Source organism: Theropithecus gelada, chromosome 16, assembly GCF_003255815.1.
Source record: "Theropithecus gelada isolate Dixy chromosome 16, Tgel_1.0, whole genome shotgun sequence".
Lineage (NCBI taxonomy): Eukaryota > Metazoa > Chordata > Mammalia > Primates > Cercopithecidae > Theropithecus > Theropithecus gelada.
Window position 1 is genome coordinate 39,213,613 of NC_037684.1, and position 24,701 is coordinate 39,238,313.

The 24,701-nt window shown below is 40.1% G+C and overlaps 1 protein-coding gene across 7 annotated transcripts in view; it reads right to left on the reverse strand.

Moving 5' to 3' along the window:
- The window catches only part of CEP112 (centrosomal protein 112), a 542,833-nt gene that overhangs the window by 27,344 nt on the left and 490,788 nt on the right, over positions 1-24,701 (reverse strand). The window lies entirely within an intron of this gene.

The following is a 24,701-nucleotide window of genomic DNA, read 5'->3' on the forward strand; positions in this document are numbered from 1 at the left end:
TTAAATGTCCCTTAAGGCAAAGTAGATGTTTGATGGAATGAGAACTTTCAAAAGACTTGTCTGAGATTTTTTTATTTAGTCTACACATGGTATAGCTCAACTTAGTTTGTGGATCACATATGGCAACCATAAGAAGTCTGAGAGAAAAAGTGGGGTGGCCAGTAGAAGGTAGGAGCTCCCTATATTTCTTAATTTAAACTATTCTGAGCCAATCGAATGGTAGAGACTGGTGGGTAGTTGGGTGAGAAAGTGCTAGGATGGTGGAGCTGCGTAGGAAACCCAGCCCACAACCCAGCACAGAACTAGACATCTGCATTTTATGCCAGCTTCCTCCTTTGCCTCCCTGATGAATGCTGAACGCCTAAGAGTTGACCAGAAGTAGCCTCTGTTCTGTGGAGAACCCAAAGGAAGAATCAAACCCTGTCTTCAAGGAATTAACAGTTTTGGGGGGAAGCAAAATTAACCTATAAACATTATACAAGGCCGAGGCAGGCAGATCACGAGGTCAGGAGATCGAGACTATCTTGGCTAACACGATGAAACCCCGTTTCTACTAAAAATACAAAAAATTAGCCAGGCGTGGTGGAGGTGGGCGCCTGTAGTCCCAGCTACTGGGGAGGCTGAGGCAGGAAAATGGCGTGAACCCAGGAGGCGGAGCTTGCAGTGAGCCGAGATTGCACTACTGCACTCCAGTCTGGGCAACAGAGCGAGACTCTGTCTCAAAACAACAACAACAACAACAACAACAAAAATTACACATCCAGCTACAGGGAAACTCAGTATAATAGACATTTGGGGAAAGAAAAAGATCTTTGGGCCTGGCATTGCTCAGGAAGGTCTGTGGGAGGTGAGTCTTGAGCTATGCTCCCAAAGCTGAGTAGCAGCTGGACAGGCAGAAGTTTGGCAAAAGGAAATTCCAGGTGAAGGAAAAAGCATGAGCCAAGGCGAAAATGAGTATGGCTGGTGTGAGAGCTGAGCACCCGCACTTGGCTGAGGGCTTGACGGGAGATGCTGGGGAATGCTTAGAAATAATATTGGACAGTCCATTAATTAAGTTTTAAGAGAACTTAAATGTCTGGCAGAGAGATCCAATAAGTGAGTGTGAGGCAGTTGTTTTTCTGAGCAGGGGAATAACATGATGACAATGGTATTTTAGGAAGATTGCCCAGATGTGACGCAGCTAGGAAGAGACCATTTTGTCCAAATCCAAGGTGATTAGGAGTCAAACAAAGATGTCCATGGGGAGAACGGAGAAGATGAATAGAACTAAAGTGACATTTTGGAGTTAGAAATAACATGACTTGGTGATGACATAGTTACAAGATGTGACTGATGCAGCAGGTAGAGCCCAAGACAATGAATGCCAAGGTTTCCAGCCGTCTTCCTCTCAATCCTGATAACACTCAGCGTCCCCACTGAACTATCTTTGGTATCTTTGGTTTCCTGGTTTCCACTTGTCTTAGTCAGCTCAGGCTGCTATAACAAAACACTGTAGATTGGGTGGCTTAAACAACAAACATTTATTCCTCATAGTTCTAGAGGCTGGGAAATCCAAGATCAGGGTACCAGCATGGTCTGGTTTAGGTGAGGGCTCTCCTGACTTGCAGATGGCTGCCTCCTTACTGTATCCTGACGTGGCAGAGAGAGTACAAGATTTCTCTTACGTCTCTTCTCGTAAGGGCATTAATATCACCATGAAGGCCCTACTCTCATGATCTTCCAAAGGCCCAATTACCTTCCAAAGGCCCCATCTCCAATACCATCACACTGGAGCTTAGAGCTTCAATATTTTGGTGGGGTGAGAGGTATTAACATTCAGCCCATAACACCACCTCAATTTTAATGCCTTTTTTTCCAGACCATAGATTTTTTTTCACCCCCACTTTGCTGTGTCATTGGCCTCCTTTCCATTGGCAAGCCGAGCCCTACACCAAACTGCTAAGACAATGCAGGTCAGGACAGGAGGTACATATAGGAGCCTCAGTCCATCAGCTGGAGACAACTGAATTCTTCTTGCTATTGCAGACCCAGTATCGGGGTCTCAGGATCAACTCAAGGGTATGCTTCATTAACCCAGTTCATATGCATGGGCTTCTGCCATTCCCTCCTGCCTACTGCTGCAGGTCCTTGCTAGAATTAGAGCACAGGGCAGATGAAAGACGAGCCTAGGATACTGCGGGAGGTTCTGTGGAACAGAACTTTCTCTTTCCTTCCAATACGAGCCTGGAAACATAGGCTAAGGAACTGATAGCAAGTATCTTGCAACCATGAAAAAGACAATTTGTGGAGAATGGAGCCAACAATAAGGGAACAGAGTTAAAAAATGGAGAGAGAATAATTGGCTTTTGGTCACATAATTTGAGCTATTAGACTAAGCCTCCCCTGAAGCCAATGCTACTTCTCAGTTTACATGAAGCAACACATTCTTCTTATTGGTTAAACCATTTGTTCTCCAACCAGTTATTTCTAATAAACTATTTGACTGGGGCTGAGATTCCCTGCCAAGGACCTAGACTTTGCACCCTATAAGCTGGCCCCAGCAGTCCCCCAGCAAGGTAGTGAAGGCCACTCGATTTGAACTCTGCCACACCCTACTGGCTAGACTGGATTGCTTTGGGTACTGACACCTGCCCCAGCTCCCAAACCAACTTCCACATCTCCAAATACCTTGCCTACCTTACTGTTTACCTGCATTTCAACTGTGATCACTCAAAACTTGCCTACTTTCTGAATTAATGAGTTAGTTTCCTCGTGTAGTCTCTTGGTGACTTAACCTACAATTTATACACAAAAACTTATGTTGCCGGGTTTTTTGGGCCAAACCTGAACTCTGGGAGATCCCTGACACCTGCATGCTTTATCCCCAGGCTACCTTCTGTTGCTACAGAAAGTAAATAGCAATAATAAAATACACGCTTCTGTTTCATTAGGGTCATCCACAAATTCATGCTATTTAACCTCGATGGACCTTCTCCATTGCTGGGCAACCTTTAACTGGTCTCTGTTTTACATAGTGTGGGGGCCTTTTTCATACAATGTCTATCTCATGGGACACCCACATGCTTAGTAGCCAACATTACTGGTGATCTGCTGATGAGTGACCCTGCTGTAATCTAGGGTTCATTAGTCTCTTGTGCTGGGTGAAGCCTTTGGTAATACTTAGGCAGCACCAGAGAAAATAACTTTACACAAAGACAAAGAGTTTTGTTATTTGCTGTATGTCTTAATTGATGCAAGCCATCAAAGTAGGAATTGCAGAGAACAAGGTATAAATCAATAAAATAAGTAAATGGAAGTGATTAAAGGACAGAGCCACTTTAAAGCAAGCGTTGCCCAATTTCCTGAAAACATAACCAAATTGCTTTGCAAAAGAAATCATAATGGTTTGCTTTTAATTTTTCCTAAAGAGCACTAATAACAAATAATGGAAAGTTCAATTGATAATTAAATTTAAAAAAACAACACTTCACTTTTGGGCACTCATTCATCAGTGAGGCAGTATTCTTTTCATTTATCAGTGAGGCAGTATTCTTTTCAAATTATTATACTCCAGCAAGGCATACTCAAGGTACTTGGTTCCTTCGTACTCTTTCCCTCCGTATTTCAGATTTTATATGAATGAAACACAATGAGTCATTCCTTCTCTTTGGATCCTTCAGGATATTGTTTAAACACTGGCATCTGGTCTAAAGGAAACTTAATGCTAAGCCAGAGGAGTATTTGAAAAATAGTTTACATCTGGTTTTGTACTACCCATCCCTGGAAGTATGCAGGGAGGGTGGAGGAAATGAACACATTGCTGGCTCTCTGGGCTGTGGTGATGGTGGGGCTGGGTCTTTTGGTGTAATGCACACCACAGCATTCCCTTTTATAAAGTGAGGGATTAGTGCCACCTTCTTTGTAGCAATGTCGTGACCTCTATAATGCTTCTTAAATTGAGGACAATGATGGACCCACCAAGCCTTAACACATGATTTAAATCCGATCTGACAGTACTTAAACCCAGAACTCCAGAAGGCTAATGGTTGAACAAGCTTGGGAGAATGTCCAGGGAACCAAATGTAGAAGCCCGATGAATTACGGAGGAATCGCAACTCCAGGGCAAGGGAGCGGGCAGTGACATGACATATTCTGAGTTGGTATCTTCTATAGGATTGACTAAAATTGTTGTCCCACTATAATGTGCTAGAAAGCAAAAAATATTTATTATTTTCATTTGTACATCTATAATTTAAGAAGGATATGAGTTTTAACAACATTTGCACTGTTACACACACACACACACACACACACACACACAACCTATTAAGAGGAATCTTTCATAGAGGCTAAAAATTAGAAGCGATACTATTTTAGGGTGGTCATTCATTTTAGGTACAGGTATACAGTATTTTAAATTTCTCATCCTTAATTAGACCAACTTAGAAACCTGATTAAAATCAGTTTGTGATATTTGTATACTGAGGATAAACATAACTTGTAGAACCATGAAGAGCAAAACACACAATAATGAGTCACAGCAGGACCCATGGAAGCTCACCTAGCAGTGACGTCTGACCTGCAGCAGCCACCATGCTCAGAGGGAGGCCGATGCCTGCGCCACTCCCTTGTGTACTTTTTTTTTTTTTTTTTTTGAGACTGAGTCTCGCTGTGTCACCCAGGCTGGAGTGCAGTGGCGCGGTCTCCACTCACCGCAACCTCTGTCTCCCAGGTTCAAGTGATTCCCCTGGCTCAGCCTCCTAAGTAGCTGGGATTACAGGCATGCACCACCATGCCCGGATAATTTTTGTATTTTTAGTAGAGATGGGTTTTTGCCATGCTGGCCAGGCTGGTCTTGAACTCCTGACCTCAAGTGATCGGCCCGCCTCAGCCTCTCAAAGTGCTGAGATTCCAGGCATGAGCCACTGTGCTCGGCCTCCTTGTGCACTATTCTGAGGGGACCTACTCCATTTCAATAAACTACAAGTTGGTGACAGGGCCAATGTTTATTTTGTTTTTGGCTTGTAAACAATTCACACATCGAAAACATCTCTGCCCTGCTCCTTCAGTAATCCCCAGGGCCCTCCAGGTATGCTGAGCTATTCAATATACACGTTAAGCCTTCGGCATTTAGTCAGGAACTTTCTACCCACATCCAAGAGACCTTATTACCCCTGTGACTTGTATTTCCACATTTTTCTTTTCCTAACTCAGATCCCCCACCTGGAAGATCTTCTGTTTGTAGTTAAGCACTAAAAGTCTATATAATTCGTAACTGCAAGGGCAGAGAAGGCAGAGAAAACTCTAAAACCACCTGACTGCATGTGGCTTCGGGAAGCAACATTCTCGGGATCACACAAGCTGAAAAGGAATAAAAGTGCTTTCTGACAACAGCACCAAGTTAGAGTTATTTTCCCTTCTTTCCTGGGATGGAACAAGAAGTGTTTCCTTTCCTTTCCATGTTTGTTAGAATTTGGATGGTTTCTATTCTCTCAACTCAGTGTTACTGATTGGCTGGAAGAGTTTGTTCCACCCTTTTAGCCAAAGTCACTTTTGAACAGGCTGTTTTCGACTGCCAGGCAAGCACCATACAAAATTGGCAAGAGATGCTTTTCTTTGGATCGTTTGGCCTCTCCTTTCTCTCTCCATCACTCCACTTACGGAATCTTGCCCTCCCCATCTAATGCCCCGCATTGTCACATTTTCTCCCCATTTTCTCCTAGCAAACTTCTTTTGGTAAAGTCTCTAATGTGTGACCATTTCAATGGGTAACTTGCATTAAAAAGCCTCTGATTGTCAAGTAAAGGTCTAGTCCCTAATACCTGAATGTTTTGGCCCCCATCAGTTCAGTTTTCGGCAGATAGGCAGGGGAAGCATTTTGGGACAGGGGCAGCTGGCCCTTCTCTCCTCACTGAAATCGTGCTACCAGTTTGACTTCGCCTGGTGTTAAGATTAATTCTTTTACTACTGCCTATTACTGACTCATTTCTCTTTCCTTTTGAAAAGATGGTATGAGATCGAGCCCCAAATTCAAGCATAAAACTAGATTTGGTGGCAAGAAATTCTCTTCTAAGGAATAGTTTTAGACTTTAGAGTCTGATATGCCAGAGTGAAATGCGTGTGTTACCACAGGGGTATAAATGTAGGGCTGGAGTTTGAAAAAGAGTATGCATAGCCTGGCGATAACAATTTGAGAATCATCACAATAAATGAGACCTGAAGCCAGTGGGGATAGATGATATCACTGAGGGAGAGAGAATGTATAGCTGGAAGAAGTAGGGAATAAATACCAGAAAACAGAGATTATCTACTGTATGGGGAAGGCCCAAAATCAGAAGTCAATAGGAGAGATTGAGGTCTAAAAAAGGAGAAGAAAAATAGGATTATGTTGGGGTAAGAAGTCAATGCAAATTAACCTCAGAAATCTCTTCTACTTGGCTATGAGCTCCTTCAGGAAAAAGACTCTCTTATTTATCTTACAGTCCAAGGCTAATGGCTCCTGGTACATAGTAGGTGCTGAATAAATGTTTGCTGAATAAGCACCTTCTCTTTTTAAAAATAACCTGCTTGTCGCTTCACTGGGGCATACGTTCTTTGAGGTTTTTTTTTTTTTTTAATTGATGCTTAAAAGAGGGTCTGAAACTTTCGTGTTCTGTCATTTTCAAAATATCCTCTAATTATACCGTAATAGTTATATAGGTATCATAGTTAAAATTTCCCAACAGGCAGGATTTCAACTCACTGTTTGGGTCCTGTTACTTTCTGTATATTTTTATAACTCAGTTGTAACTAAAAAAAAAAAAAAATAACCCTCATAATTGAAATTCTCAAGAACTTTTCTATTTACTGGCAGTATATTAATATACACAAATGCAAACACATTTATTATTCTTTGTCCCCTATTTAAAAACTGAATACCAACAAGTGTCAACTTTTAAAACCCATCATGCATTCTTCAGGCTTCACCTTAACCCCACCTTCCTCCAGACTTAGAAGCTCCAAAATATCACAGCTCACAAAGAAACAGAGCCTGCAACAATTAACCAACTTAATTTTCACAGATGCTACCATCAGTCAATACTTATTACATATTAATTTTCACATATGCTACAATCAGTTTTTCACAAGCTTCACTAAAAAGGTCAGTATACAACTATGCAAAAATGTAGCCATTTTAAGGATTAATGAAAACTAAGTAGATGCTACTTCAGAATTATGAATCTGACTGTCAGCCAACTCAGGGTCCAAAACCTTATGGAATGTATTACTCCTGTATTTACTGATCATGCAGTTGAATGCCTGCTTTGTACAAAGCACTGTGGTAGTGGGGCGGGGGGAGCACCAAGATTAAGCTCAATACAGATAACTGGGGAATCAATTTACACTACAGTTGTTGAAAAAGTAACCCATTATTATAAAGAAATTTATCAAAACAACATAATAGATATAAAGAATATAAATATATAAATATTCACTATTATTTCTAAAGGGAAGCATATTTCTCAGATGTCTGTTGGGGTTGTTTGGCTGAGAAGGGGGTGGGTAAAACAAATAGTACGCAGCTGGTGGAAAGAGAAGGAGTATAAGCAGGTGGCAAAAGGGAAAACAGTAGTCAGTGGGGGTCAGGAATCTGAAGGTCAGACCACAGGGTGACATCACAGAAAAGAGAGCCCTGACTACACTTTAAGAGCTCCCGAAGGGGAAATTGGGAGGTCGCATCAACAAGGGGAGAAGTACCCCATGTACGGGAAACGCTACGTCTCAGAAAAGAGGATCTTGCACTGTGTCTAAGGGAGCCAATGATAGGTGTAAGAGAAAAGGGCCAAAAGGTCTCTTTGTGACTGATGTAAGGACAAGAAGAATGGTGTTTCCATCCTGCATATGCAAGAGGACTTGGAGGCTTTCTGTCTCTCACTGGTACAAACTCCCTGTACCAACTGGAGAAAAACCCTGTTCATCTTCTGTGTGGTGAAAGTTGACTGTGGAACAAACAGATATACTATATACACCAACACACAACATATGTATATGTGTGTGTATGTATATATATAGTACATATGTGTGTATGTATATATATAGTATGTATTTATAGTATATGTGTGTGTGTGTGTGTATATATTTAGTATATACGTATGTGTGTGTATATTCCTACTATAATATATTCACTGCCTTCAGAGGAGCCTTAGTCTAGTGGAAATGACAAAATATGTCCACAGGTAATTAGAATGAAGGTGATGTGTCTGAACTCAACAAAAGGTAGCTACTAGAAATCCTCAGGAAGCAAACTCTTTCAGTGAAACTTAGGCATTCTCATTAAAGAAAAAGACAAGGCCACATACTATCACTGGTACTACTCGATATGGAACTGGAGGCCTCACCTGTGCAATACGACAAACATTAATAAATAAGGATGAAATATACGCAGGAAGATACAAACATTTTACCTGTTTAGGAATGATACAACTGCCTACTTAGAAAATTTAAGAAATCAACTGAAAGCTCATTAGAAGTTATGTTGGTAAGAGCTCTGGTGAGACAACGGTGATACTCCTAAATACCAGAATTATCCATTTAGGAAAAAACAAGGGAAATCCATGAAGAGAAAATATACCATAATACATTTGGGAATAAGTTTAATAAGAAATGTACAACACAACTGTCCATATTAGGAAAGATTTCAATTGTAATGAAAAAACTAATGAAATGCAAAGAGATGTAAAGTTCCTGAATGGGAAGACTCAATATTGCAAAGACGTCAATTGTCCTGAGACTAATTCATAAATTCAATACAGTCCCCATAAGACAATCAGTGGGATTAAAAAAAATGAACTCTACAATCTTAGCCCAAGATTCATGTGAAGGAGAAAATGCTTAAGAATAACTAAGACAATTCTTTAAAAAGATGATGAGAGGAGGCTTCTCTTTATAGAGGATATTTACTACATATTAGTACTCTTCCAAAAGGGTTTACTTGTAATACCTGATTGAATCCTCACAACAAATTCATAAGGTGAGTACCGCTATTAATCTTTTTTCAAGATAGGGAAACTGAGGCAAATCAAGCCAATATCTTGCTTGAGGTTCCATAGCAATTAAGTGGAAGTGGCAGAGCTGGGATCTGAAACCAGGCACTGTGACTCCGTAGCTCATGCTCTTAAGTACCATAATAGATGGCTCATACTGGCAGAGGAAATCAATGAGTGAGAAAGAAGAAAAAGTCCCAGTTTCACACGCATATCAAAAATTTGATTTTTGGAAATGATGACATTTCCAAAAAATGTGAGAAATATATCTCAGTCAGTACATGGTATTAGTATTAATAACTGGCTATCTATTTGGAAGGGAAACTAGTAAGATTCCTGTATTAGTTTTCTATCATTGCTGTAACAAATTACCCAGTTAGCAGCTTAAAACAACACAGATTTATTCCCTCACAGTTTTGCAGGTCAGAAGTTTGAGGGAGCTCAGCTGGATCCTCAGCTCTGGGTATCAAAAGGTCAAAATCAAGCTGTCAGCTGGCCTGGGCTCTTATCTGGAGGCTCTCGGGGAGAATTCACTTCTAAGCTCATTTGGGTTGTTGGCAGAATTCACTTCCTTGGCACTACAGGGCTGAGGTTCCCATTTCCTGGCTGGCTGTGAGCTGGGGGTCCCTCTCATCTCCTTGCGACGGCTACTCCTCATCAAGTTGTCCTCTCCCTCTTTAAAGTGGCAATGGCGCAATGGTTCTCATGCTTCAAATCTCTCTAGCCACCCCCTGCCCCCTTTTGCCACATTTGCCATGTTCTTCTGCCTCCAGTCACAGAAAGTTCTCGGCCCTTAGTGGTCATGTGCCTGGATCGGCCCCACCACTTGGATAATCTGGGATAATCTCCCTTTTTTAAGGTCACTGATTAGTAACCTTGATTATATCTTCAAAATCTCTTGCAATGCAATGTGCATAGTCACAGATGCCAGGGAATGGAGTATGGACCTCCCTCACGGGCCATTCTGTCTACCCCAATCCTTATCCCACATAATATCTCACATAACATAATAAATTTGAGGTAGATTAAAGAATTAAATGTATGAGACAAAACTCTCAAAAGTATAAGAAAATAAAAGAGAATATATTTCATAATCTAGGTTAGGGAGGACCTTCCTAAGCAAGCTTGGAAACCATAAGGAAAAAGATAGAAGATAGTCTTCTCAAAAAATTAAAACATTGAATAAAAATTAAAAGATAAGCAATTCTGAGAAAGTATTTGCAACTTATCTAACTAGCAAATAATTAACATACAGACTATGTGAAAAATAAACTTTTTTGTTTTTTTGGAGATGGAGTCCCACTCCGTCACCCAGGCTGGAGTGCAGTGGTACAATCTTGGTTCACTGCAACCTCCGCCTCCTGGGTTCAAGCCATTCTCCTGCCTCAGCCTCCCGAGTAGCTGGGATTACAGGCATGCGCCACCAAGCCCAGCTAATTTTTGTATTTTTAGTAGAGACGGGGTTTCACCATGTTAGTCAGGCTAGTCTCCTGACCTCAGGCAATCCGCCCGCCTTGGCCTCCCAAAGTGCTGGGATTACAGGTGTGAGCCACCGTGCCCGGCCAAAAAATAAACTTCTATAGATGAAATTAGAAAAACAAATCAATAGAAAAAATTAGCAATAAATGTGATCAAGCAATTCATGGAAATGCAAATGCTTTCCACTCTTATTAATGAATGTTTAGATAATCCATTCGCAGGTCTGTTTCAAAATGTTAGACAAAGCAGGGAAGAATTATGGGGTCAAGATCCTGGAGATGACATAAAGCAGGAGAATTTGTAAAGCTGGCATGTGGGGACATTTTTACATGGTGGCCTTTGCCAATTCTAGAGTGGTTGGTGAGAGGCTGAGAAGCTGAACAAATCTTTCTTTTCACAGTTTCACACACAAAAAATCCAAAGAGACAAAAATTACAGTCCAGGGCTCACTAAGGGGGAGTGTCTGATAAAATCCCTATGCTTTGGGTGGATTCCAACGGGCTACACTCTAGGAGTAGGAGTGAATTGGAAATAAACCAGCTCTCTCCAGAAGTGAAGTTTAGCTTCAAATCATCTCAATCTCTGAAAATAAATTAAGGCTATTCAAGATTACAAGTGCCACTACCTGTCTATCTAGAAACAAATGTAAGTTCTCTGGAGGAAATTAACATCATCCTAGGTCTTAAATTGTTTCTATAAATTTTCATGTAAAATATCTGGCACTCAATCAAAAACAGCCAGACTCACAAGAAGCAAGACAACACGCCAAGAGAAACAAAAGACAATGAAACAAGATCCTTGTGAGCTCCAGATCATGGTTATGAGACTTAGACTTTATAAGAACCAAGACACAGGTCCAACAGAATAAGAAAAATGATTGTCAATTTTGATACAGAATAAGTAAGTCAAAAAGAACTAAGTAGAAAGTCTAGCTCTGGAAAATATAATAAGGAAAAGTAAGAATGAGTTTAAGAGTAGGTTAGACACAGCTAAGGAGAGAGTTAGTGAGCTAGAGGCTGGGTAAAAATAAAATATCCAGAATAAAAACAGACATAGGAAACAGGGCTAGAAGGTCTAATATATATAATTGTATTTCCAGAAGGAAGACACAGAGACAGAGTTAGGCAGAAGTAAAAACAGAAAAATCTAAATACCCTAACTACTAAAAAAAGTATATCCATAATCAATTACAAATCTACCAACAAAGAAAAGTCTAGGTCCAAATGGCTTCATCAGTGAACTCCACCATATATATTACAGGTGTCCACCACCATGTTCAGCTAATTTTTGTATTTTTATTAGAGAGGGGGTTTCACCATATTGGCCAGGCTGGTCTCGAATGCCTGACCTCAAGTGATCCACCCACCTCGGCCTCCCAAAGTGCTGGGATTACAGGAGTGAGCCACCATGCTCAGTACCCCAAATATTTTAAAGGAAGAAAGACTATCAACTTTATACAAATTCTTCCAGAAAACAGAGAGAGAATAATTTGTTTTATGAGGCCAGCAAACTTTAACATCAACATCTGATGAGAAAATTATAATAAAAGAAAGCTATAGGCCAATCTCCCTGAGAAACATAGATGCAAAAATCCTAAACAAAATATTAGTAGACCAAAATCCATCTACAGGTTAAAAAAAAGGGATAACAAATGGGATTAATTCCATGAATGCAATATTATTATATTATTATTATTATATCAATAACATTAGAAAATAAACCTGTAAATTTTATTGCATTCACTGAATAAGAAACAAAATTCATATGATTACCTCAAAAGATGGAGAAAAGGCATTTAAGAAAATTCAACATCTACTTGTGATTTTAAAAATGGAAAATGAACTCTTAGTAAGGATAGAAAGAAAATTCCTTATTGTGATGAAGGGAGCCTATACAAAGTCAATTGTATTTCAGTATGTCAGCAACAAACTGTGAGAAAATGCAATTAAAAAAAATGCCATTTAAGGCCAGGTGCAGTGGTTCACGCAGCACTGTGCACTCTGGGAAGCCAGAGGCGGGCAGATCACTTGAGGTCAGGAGTTTGAGACCAGTGTGGCTAACATGGTGAAACCCCATCCTACTAAAAACACAAAAATTAGCCAAGTATGGTGGCATGTGCCTGTAAACCCAGTTACTTGGGAGGCCGAGGCAGGAGAACCGCTTGAGCCCAGGAGGCGGAGGTTTCAGTGAGCTAAGATCATGCCTCTGCACTCCAGCCTGGGTGAAAGAGTGAGACTCTGTCTTAAAAGAAAAAAAAAAAAAAAAAAAAAGAAGTCATTAAAAACAGCATTATGTTAAATAGGAGCAAATCCTACGACCCAAAAGATGTTAAAGATATCTTCGTAGAAAATGTAAAACATAATAGAAAAATTAATTAATGTTTAAATAAAGTAAAGGATATACTGTGTTCACAGTAATGACTGGAAGACATTAGAAATTGACAAACCGAGTCTAAAATTTATATAGAAATCAGAAGAATCTACCACTGAAACATAAACTTCACAAGGGCAAAGATTTTTGTTCGGTTTGTTCAGCAATGTATATCCACGTCATATAGTAGGTGCTCAGTAAATGTTTGGTGAATTGAAGTTTCAAAGTATCTAAAGAGATTACAGTAAGAGTTCACGCTGAGCTTCATTCAGTTACCATGGCACATTCTGATATACCATCTCATTTACCTTCCTGTTTATGAAATCACACAAAGCCTCAAAATCTTATGTGCCGAATGCAGCAGTTGGGATCATTCGGTTTAGTTTTTCATTCTTTCTTCAGGGCATTCAGGCAAATAAAATCTTAAGCTGAAGAGCAGAAAAATAAGATAAATTGCTGCTCTGGTTTCAACTCGGGGAGCCTGGCCTGAGCACCACCCCTTGGATTATCAACCGTAAGAAACAGGACAAGCATCTGAACACGATGTCTGTGCCCTTTCCACCATAGCTTGCTACCTAACTGAGCTGACAAGAGCCCCCCAAATAAGTTTGTCAGGGCCAAGACAAGCAGGCTACAAATTCCTTCTTATTAATAATAAAAAACTAGACAATCTGGCTGTCAGCGTGCTCTTTACCTCCTATTTCTTCTCACCATTTTGGAATAAACTCAGCAGTAAATCTCACATACAAAACCTAAAAAGGATCTTTAAACTATTTATTTTCCTTTATTATAATAGAAGCTCCTACAGTATGACCAAGTTTTCTATGCTATTTGTATATACCGAGAGCTAAGTACGTATTAAGTTGCCGGATTCAAAAGAAACCTTGCACTTACTAAAATTTAAATGATGACAATTACATTATATTCTTTACTAATTCTTATTTTTTCATTTAATTCAACAAATTACGTGCATTTGAACATTTTCTAACTGTATTTTTTTTTCTACTGGAACTATGCCGTCTAATTTTGTATATAAATCCAACAGGGTATCTACATGGAACATATATTTAAATGGCCTTTTAAACTTCTGAATGGTCTGTTGTATTGAAAAATCACCTTTCTTTCCTTGTTTCTAGTTTCAACTGATGTATATCTGGTACCTTTAAAACATCTCTGCTTTGGCTGGGTGCGGTGGCTCATGCCTGTAATCCCAGCACTTTGGGAGGCTGAGGTGGGTGGATCACTTGAGGTCAGGCGTTCGAGACCAGCCTGGTCAACAGGGTGAAACCAGGTCTCTATTAAAAATACAAAAATCAGCCAGGTGTGGTGGTGCGTGCCTGTAATCCCAGCTACTCAGGAGACTGAGGCATGAGAATAGCTTGAGACCGGGAGGCAGAGGCTGCAGTGAGCCAAGATTGAGCCATTGTACTCCAGCCTGGGCGACAGAGCAAGACTCTGTCTCCAAAAAGGATGGATAAATAAATAAATAAATAAATCTCTGCTTTTTCATTTGTTTGCCAAAAAACAATTACAACTGCTTATACCTCAAAGTAGCCCTTTCTCAACAGGAAAAGGGCTAGACTATAGCAAAAAAAGGAATTGCAAGTTAAGTGGCCTCTTGGATGTTTGATACATTTTTCTGAATGTGACAAGCACAATCAGTAGTCGCAAACATTTCTCTCTGCTGACTCACCCCCAACCCTCTTTGTACCATCACTGTGTTGATCTCTACTTTCCCTTTCTACCTGTTCACTGAATTCCATGAATTCAGTGCTTAGTACTGTCAGAACAGTAAGACTTGATAGAATACTGTGGAAACATATACAAATATATTCATTTTATCTTCCTGGGAAACTATATTTGATCACCCAGGTTAATGCTTGATAATTCTGCTTGCCCACCAATTTTAAAAGCTGGGATAGAACACATCTTGGTTTTAAGCTTTTTCTATTTTATTCTTTAAGAGCTTCCATAATTTACTTGTTGGGAGTAAATCATATGTTTTAATCGAAAACATAATTTTTAATAAGGTGAAAATTAAAGCCAAAACTGTCTTAAAAATTAAATGGAAAGAAATGAGACTATACCCATTACTTCATTCTAAGAATAGAAGATGAGACCTGACCCCAAGGCAGGCACAGCCTGGCTTTGAACCCTCCAGTCCCAAGTCAGAGCCCTGTGTGCTCCTGCGCCCTCCCTGTGGTCTTCATCATCCCTCAGTATTCACTGGAGGGACGAAGAGCCACTTCAACAATGCAGAAAATGCTTTATGGAAAAACAGCTGCAGCGATGCAGTCGGTGCTTTGCTGACACGTGGATTTGATATGTCAGCAAAGCACGGGATTAAAAACATGCAGCAAGCACAGAGAGGATCCCGCCTCTTTTCTCCTCCCCCAGCACAGTCAGCCCAGCGAGGTTAAAAACAAAGAGAATCTCAAGAAAGCAAAGATGAAACAGAGCACGTTCACACCAGAAGAGTGCTTTAAGTGATCCTTTAAAAATGGCATTGCAATCATTCTATATGGTTTTTAGTGGGGGTTTTGGGTACAAGTGTTTGACTTGCTTTGCCACCAAAATCTATCAGAATAACTGATTTATATGAAATATTTTGATAGGATGATATTTAATAAAAATACTAATGTCCTTGACACAGGTTCAAGGGTTTTTTTTTTTTTTTTTTTTTTGTTTTTTTTTTTTTCCAGAAAACAGAGGCAAGTATTCAAACTATCACGGAGAATAACATGTGGCCAAAATTAAATGTGGTTCTATCTCTCATTCTCTCATAACAAGTCTTAGAATGATGCATCATACCAGCTGTCTGGGAACAAATGTATTTTGTTGGCATGGGAACAAAAGAATTAGTCTGAATTTTGTAAATAAACTGTGGTTATTAAAATTACTCGAAACAAACCAGAATAATAACCATTAAACATGAAAAGTCAATAAAAGTCTTTGAATTACATTTCTGTTGCAATTCCTGTTTTCATAATGTGCTTTGGGATGAAACATAGCTTTGAGTTGTTAGTACTTTTAAATAGACTTCACTGCAGATGAGTTGTCCAACAGCAGCTAAGACTGTGAAGTTTTAAAATCTTTTATGGAAAATGGAAATTAAAGGCTTGGAAATCTGTAGAAGACCAATTCTTTTCAACAATTGTCACAACTGTTGCACAATTGATTTTCTGTCTCTATAGCATCTTCTTCTTTAAGGCTATCTGTGACTCCATAGATTTGTTGGTTACCCTTTATGATGACTGAGGTGGTTTAAAGATAAGCAGTGCTATCCACTGAAAGCTTTCAATTTATTGATTTTGGTTCTCCTAATATCCATGCTACTCCCGGATAGATCACTCGGCATTGTGGGAGGCAAATCAACTCTTTGGGAATACAAACGATACCAGTTGTGATGGTATAACAGGCGGAAGGAGAGAAGGCGCTTCTAGAGACGTCTAATATTACCTGAAAGCTGCCTATACTAAAGGGACCAAGTTTTATTCTTTAAAAACCCAGAGACCCAAGAAGGAATCAGCAGAATGCTAAGTTCATCTGTAGAGAAAAATCAAGGACTTTTTTGGTGTCTTTTCTGCTTTGGCCTTCTTACAGGAGAGATCTGAAAGAAAAATCTGTCTTGTTTTAGGGGACAGCAGAAAGATGGGCCGCATGAGCAGGGCATTGGCATTTTGCTTTCTCTTCATCTTCCCCTGACCTGTGAACCCTTTTGGTGCTATAATGTCTGAGGAATAGCTGAGGGCCCAGAGAAGCCATGAATGATCCTAGCAGATGAAATGACCACCCCGGATGAAAATGATAAAAGAATATCTTTAATATATATATATATTTTAAGTCTAGACAAGAATACACTTAGAAAAAGTCACTTAGAATATATTTAGGAGGTCCAATAACAAGGGCCTGTGATCAGTACCCAAGTTCCCCAAGCTCAGCAGCTTTTGGAACTCTTCGTCCTCAAAGTCCCTGCGGCCTGTGATCCGGCTAATTCTTCCTCCCTCTTTCCCTCCATCTGTCACCCTCCCTCTCCCTCTTTCCATCCCTTCTCTCTTCCTCCCATTAATTCACCAAGTACCATTGGGCCTGATGCTGAGCCAAATGCTGGGATACAAGGAGAAACATGACACAGTCCCAGCTCAGGTCCCACCCTCAGAGTGCACCAAGTACTCAGGGAGTTCAATGGAAAAAGCTTTAATCGTGATGGTGGGGGGATTTTAGTCCGTTCTCACACTGCTATAAAGATATTACCCAAGACTGAGTAATTTATAAACAAAGGAGGTTTAATTGACTCACGGTTCTGCATGGCTGGGAGGCCTCAGAAAACTTACAGTCATGGCGGAAGGGGAAGCAGGCACCTTCTTCACAAGGTGCAGGAGACAGAGTTAGTGAGAGAGAAAGGGGAAGAGCCCCTTATAAAACCACCAGATCTCATGAGAACTCACTCACCAACACAGGAACAGCATGGGGGAAGCCGCTCCCCATGATCCAGTCACTCCCCGCCAGGTCTCTCCCTCAACACCAGGGGATTACAATTTAAGATGAGATTTGGATGGGGACACAAAGTCTAACCACATCAGGGGGCCACAGGAAGTGCTGCAAAGGCACAGATAGATAAAAGTGGGACATCAGGTGGGTAGGGTTGGTTTGAGGATGGGGGCTCGGGAAAGCAAAGGCCTTACAGAGTGATTCAATTCAACAAGCGCTGGTGGATGCCATGAAGATGATGGATCAGGCCCTTACCCTAAGGGGTGTAATGTCTAGTGGGAAATTCTCTTTGGTTTTCCTGGCTTTAAATTCTCCTGGCTCTGCTCTTCCTGTCCATTCCTTTACAATCCTCTTTGCATCCTCCTCTATCTTATCTGCTCCCATGGCTGTGGCCCTGCTTACCAATCTGCTCATGCCCTCTTATATCCCTCTATGCTCTTCCTTGTCAATATTATCCACACATTCTGGGTTTCTGCTATATCCGCATCAAGATAACTCTGACATGCTTAAAGTCTTAGGGCTCTTTCTTGACTTCTGGATTCAGATTTTCATTTAAATGCCTCCAAATGAATGTCCTCCTGCTAGCATCTAGGATGAAACATCTAAAAAAATGAGTGTCATTGTCCACTATACACCAGCTTATCAATTAAAAAACATGGTATTATTTTCAACATTTTCCTTTCTTCCACTCTCCAAATCTCTATATTCTGTAAATTTTACCTTTTTAAATATATATACATACATATATATATATATATATATATATTTTTTTTTTTTTTTTTTTTTGAGACTGGATCTCCCTCTGTAGCCTAGGCTGGAGTACAGTGGCGCAATCTTGGCTCACTGCAACCTCTGCTTCCCTGGCTCAAGGGATCCTCCTACCTTAGCCTCCTGAGTATCTAGGACTACCGGTGCGCATGACCACACCTGGCTAATATTTTTGCATTTTTTTTTAAGAGATGGGGTTTTACCATGTTGGCCAGGCTGGTCTGGAACTCCTGGGCTCAAGCACCCTGCTTGCCTTAGCCTCCCAAAGTGCTGAGATTACAGGCGTGAGTCACCATGCCGGGCTTGAATTTTTCTTTCTTTTCTTTTTTTTTGAGATGGAGTCTCACTTTGTCACACAGGTTGGAGTGCAGTGGTGTGATCTCAGCTCACTGCAACCTCTGCTGCCCGGGTTCAAGTGATTCTCCTGCCTCAGTCTCCTGAGTAGCTGGGATTACAGGCACCTGCCACCGTGCCTGGCTAATTTTTGTATTTTTAGTAGAGACAGGGTTTCAACATCTTGACCAGGCTGGCCTTGAACTCCTGACCTTGTAATCCACCCGCCTCGGCCTCCCAAAGTGCTGGGATTACAGGCATGAGCCACCGCGCCTGGTCTAAATTGTTCCTTTTAAATGTGTCTTCACATCTACCCTCTTCTTTCTACCCCTTTTGACAATATCCAGTTCAAGCCTTCCATATTTCTCTTGTGACCAGTGATGTGAATTTTAGGCAAAAACATCTGAATTGGTCTCCTTTCATTTCTTGTTCATCTTCCCTGCTGGACTAACCTTCCTAAAATATAACCTCAGTCATCTAGCTCTCCCCAGCAAAGAGAAAGTCCTCCGTTGCTGGCAACTGCTTTCTAACAGATGACTGAACCGCTCAGCATTCCATCCAGAATTGGCTGGTGGTCCTGACACACACCACAGTGCTCAGTGAAGAGTAGATACTCAGTAACAAAGGATCCCTCTTCTCTTTTTTTAATGGATGAAATGAACAAAATGAACTTTCTGGTTCTTGTTTTCCTCTTCACTGATATCACACCTTCTGGTCAAGATGTTACTCAACGTCCCTTGAACACTGGGCATGTTCTGCTCCTCACTCTGCCCTCTAACTAGAATGTCCTTTCTGTCTGTTAATGCCCAGCCCAGATGTTCCCTTCTCCTCTATAAATAACTGTATCACACACGTTGCATCTCTATGATGTTTTATAGTTTTTGAAATATTTTTACACACTTTATCTTGTTTCGATGCTCCCAAGAACCCTGTGGGAAGATATTTTTACTAACATTTTACTGATTAGGAACCCAATATCCAGAAAGGTTGAGTGGCTTACCCATGACCACATGATTAGTAGCGACAAAAGTAGACTGAGAACCAGCAGCGCTTCTCCCACTAGATCATGACAGTCCTTGAAGCCTCTTCTGATGTCTCTCCCTGTGCCTTGGTGAGGGTCTCTGGGACCCTGCAGCCCAAGAGGGAACCTCTTTCCCCACCCTGCAACTCCTAAACACACACAATTACCACGGAGACTGTCTTTGGTCACTAGTGTCTCCTAAATTAGTTGATGTGTCTAGGCCTTAAACATGAAGTTAGTTGCTGCAAAGCTGTGATCGAAATGTTAAAGTGTGACTTTTAGCTATTTTAAAATAATGTATGAGTCACTTGTGCCTGCACAGTCCAGGCCTTTAATGCTTGCAAAACCAGATGAGACTTAGAACTAAACCAGCTGGCTGCAAAAAATACTGAGCAGAAAACCAAAGAGGACCCCAGGGGCAGCCCAAGACAGCAAGACAAGGTAGAAGCCAGGTGCCTTCAAGAGAAGGCTGGCAGAATGCTGATCCCTTCTGACCAGCTTTGGAAGGACCCAGTTCCCCTGAGGGCTGCAAGCTCTTGAAAAAACCCCAAATTAGCAAGTGCCACACACTGTCTAGGCAGTGGGACCCTAACCTTCCCCTGGTTAAAGATCCTCCCCTTCCTTCCCACAGGATCAGGGAAGATGGAAGGAAGGACCAGTGCTTGTATTCTTTCTGCATATAGTGATTCTCAGCCTCCAAGCCATTTAGAAAAAGAACCAACTTCCAGCTGGGTGCGGTGGCTCAGGCCTGTAAATCCCAGCACTTTGGAAGGCCGAGGTGGGCAGATCACAAGGTCAGGAGTTCGAGACCAGCCTGGCCAATATGGTGAAATCCTGTCTCTACTAAAAATAAAAAAACTAGCCAGGCGTGGTGGCGGGTGCCTGTAATCCCAGCTACTTGGGAGGCTGAGGCAGGAGAATCGCTTGAACCCGGGAAGCGGAGGTGGCAGTGAGCTGAGATAGCGCCACTGTACTGCAGCCTGGGCAACAGAAAAAAAAAAAAAAAAAAAAGAACCAACTTCCATTTCATGCCTGGGGTCTACATTTTATACACATCCCATTTACTCTATCAGACTGTAAACTCCTTGAGGGCAAAATCTGTAACTTATTCATCTTCGTTTCTTCTCAGACCTAACACTGTTTAGCAAAACATACCTATTAAAAGAATAAAATGTTGAGTAAAAAAAGACTGAGTCTCCTGTGAAACACTCAGCATTGTATTTTATTTATTAGAACATCTCTAAAGTATTGTTTTTTTCCTCACTAATTTGTTTAATAAAATATTCTTCTGGGAAACTGAGTGATCAACGTAATTAAAGCTATTCATACTTTCAAATTTTAAGATAGCCAGTTTGAAGCAGGGGTTTTGCTCTGTGAATGTTAATATCCACATATTGTTATGTTAGAATCTGACATTGTTTGGTGTCTTTGTTATAAATACATGCTTTACTCAGTGTTAAGAATACCAAGAAAACTTCTAGGCTATTTATTTTCTTCCTTTTCTTTTGTATAATTTATCAAGCCAAATTATCTAGTCTCATTGTGAATAACGAAACATTGTTTGCTCCCCATTGTGAATAATGAAACTCAGTGAATTTTAGTTTTATCCATAATATTTTAATCTGTACCTGCACCCGAGTGACAGATGGCAAATATCCATTTTACAGAGTGTTTAACACAGTGGGAAATAACATTCTGGGAGTAAGCAGACCACTTACAGACCTACCCTGGGTCTGCCACTACTGTGTTGTACATTAGGGAAGTCACATCCTTCCTGATGACTCAGTTTCTTTGCACAATGAAGAAGTCTGACTCAAGCTCTGATCTCCCTTCTTTGATAAAATTATGGGGTTCTTGCTCAGATTAAACTGGAATTAGAAATTATTACCTCCTCTTATGAATAAAAATAATGGTGATTTTAAATTGCTGTTTATTGATTAGAGAAAACATCACACTTTTGTAAAGCTGACTTGGACAATTTATTTCCTGATTCTATTAGTGTTATTTCTCTTGAATCTGCACAAGGAGTAAATTAACCCTTTGTGCCTCCCAATGAGTACACCTTCCCTGAGGACTCCGTGTGCTGATCTGTCCACATGAGGGGACAGAAGAGAGAGTTGGTGGCACCAAGGCATGTGGTGGGCAACGAAGATGCCACCCACCAAGACCTGATGAGAAGCAGCTTTTTGTTCTTAATTAAAAACATAACTTTTAAAATGCCTCATTCATTTCTTGTTTTTATAGAATCAAAACAGAAATTTTTCTTAAATGAAAACCAGAAACCATTTAAACTTTTTTAAAGCAAGCAAGTTAAAAAAAGCAGCTTAGGAAATTGTCTTTTATAATTCTGCCAGTTTCAATTTTGATTCCTTAATGCAACTAGTATCAGGATAACAATATTTGCTTGAAAAGAAAGAGAAGATAGTTCTCAGGGGCTGTTTCAAACACATTTTAGTTGTTTGATTGGCTGATGTGAGACTAGCTACTGTTATTGAAGTTGCTTTGAGGAACAACAAAAAAATACATTCATAATGTAACAATCTCAACATTTTAGATATCCTTAGTAAACTCATACTTAGCAGATCCTAAAAAGTGTCTATGAAAATAGTTCTAATTTTTTTTTTTTTTTTGAGACAGCATCTTGCTTTGTCACCCAGGCTGGAGTGCAATGGCACAATCTCGGCTCACTGCACCCTCTGCCTTCCAGGTTCAAGCGATTATCCTGCCTCAGCCTCCCAAGCAGCTGGGATTACAGGTGCCCGCCACCATGCCTGGCTAATTTTTGTATTTTTAGTAGAGATGGGGTTTTACCATGTTGGCCAGGCTGGTCTCAAACTCCTAACCTCAGGTGATCGACCTTCCAAAGTGCTGGTATTACAGGCATGAGCCACCATGCCCAGCCTAGTTCTAATTATTTTTGACTATTTGTATTAGTGTCACAAATTTAAAGGAGGACATAGGTCAAATTCGGATAAAAGATTAAGTTAAATATAGATGAACAGTATTTGTTAAATATCTATTATTTGTTGTTCAGTTTAATTGAAACAACTGGCTTTTTTTTTTTTTTTTTTTTTTTTTTTTTTTTTTTTTTTTTTAGCTACACCCTAGGACCTTGTGGAAAGAACCCAACGTCTCATGGTTACAAAGATTATGAAATATTCTGCTTTACCCATGGGTATTTCCTGACATTTCTTTGGTAAACTGTAGCCTAATAGAAGATATCAGGAATTAGTGTAAGAAATATTCTAAAAAGCTATTGTCACTACAAAGATGAAAGCAACTTTGATGATCAAAAAGAAGTCAATAAAAAAAGACTGAAAGTAGTTCCTGAATCCTTCTCTATTGTTCATTTGGGATTTCTTAATTTCCCTACTCTCAATATATTATGGAATTTTCTGTGTGAAGTTTTGCCATGAATTAAATTGATGTCAACAAAAGTTTTACCTTAAGTCATATTTTACCACAAACTAGAGAAGCCCCAGTCCTCCAGGGAGCACCTTTTCCTGCCTTTAACAAGCTTGTCTTTTCTCCTTCTTTTAGTTACAAGTGTCATCTACAGAGGATGAGGCTCAGTTGACCTTCAGTGACAATTGATTTGACATGAACAAATCCATGCTCCCCTCTGAGGAGGCATTTTCATCTCCTTGACTTGGCACATGATGGGCAAGTCTGCTATGCTTGTGCTTCCTTTGCTCATTGCTTTTCTCTGCCCATGGAAAGTCAATGGCGTTTGCTCCTCTACCAGGAAGCAGGCACACAATGTCTATTTGCCTGCCGTCCTTAATAAGTTACTTTCTCTATCATTGCTATTCAGGTTTCTTTTTGCTAGATATGTAACTTGAGAATTGTCATGAAAGGAACAAAAGTTTGGAGTTCAGATAAACATGGATCTGAATACTCCTCTATTACCATGTGATCTTGGATCTACTGCTGTGTGATCTTGGATGAGTTACTCAACCACTCTGGATTTTGGCGAGCTATTCACAAAACGCAGATGATAATAATGATCTTACGCGGTTATTGTGAAAATTAAATGAACCAGTATGTGTAACATTTCTTGTACAGTCTCTGTCATCTTGTCAGCATTTGATAAGGTATAGTTATTATTAATTTTTTTTTTTTTTTTTTGAGATGGAGCCTTGCTCTGTCTCCCAGGCTGGAGTACAGTGGCGTGATCTCGGCTCACTGCAACCTCCACCTCCCCAGTTCAAGCAATTCTGCCTCAGCCTCCTGAGTAGCTAGGACTACAGGTGCCTGCCACCGTGCCTGGCTAACTTTTGTATTTTTAGGAGAGACAGAGTTTAGCCATGTTGGCCAGGCCGGTCTTGAACTCCTGACCTCGTTGATCCACCCACCTTGGCCTCCCTAAGTGTTGGGATTACAGGTGTGAGCCACTGTGCCCGGCCTAGTTATTAATTTTTTATTCTAGTATTATTCTATTTTGTTATCCTATACATAGACATTGTATAAAACGTATATGTATATGTGTATATTTATGCATACCTTATATACATGATATGTACATACATACGTGATATACATATGACACAGAGTTTATTAGCGAGTAGGAAGGAATTATAGGAGGGCAAGTCAATTCATTACGTATTAACAGTCAGCATCTATTAGGTGCTTACTTTCATCATTTTGTACAATCCTCTACCGTGGGATCCTGTTTGTAAACATCTCCAGAGATTAAAGAAGAAAAAAAAGCTTCCCTATTAGCCTTACTTTTGTGTTTCACCTTCCCTGAAATTCAGAATAAGCTAATATAATATGCCAACATTCTTGTACTGAGTTTTACAACCAAAGTATAAACAGTCAATTCCTATGACTGTTTCTGTACATAATGGATTGGTGGCACTTAGATCAATATTAGCAATGCTATACTCAATGGCTGAGGACAATGCATTTATAAAGGGTTTCATCAAGATTCATGGTCTCTATTGATACATGTTGACTTTTTACTTTAAATTGTCAAAATTACCACTAAGTGTAATTTATTATAACCAGAAGAGTTGGTGAAAATAATGCTGCCATTTAAAAATAAAATAGGTCATTAGCTATTGTCATAGCCATACTATTCTGGGTTAAATTACATTATTTTGAAAAGAATGGAAAGAAAGAGGAGAAAACTGAAATTTAAAAGAAAACATGATTTATGCCTCTAAGCAAAATAATATCCATTTATTTCGAAACAATGACACAGCAGACACTGTTGGCTGCATACTCAACACTCC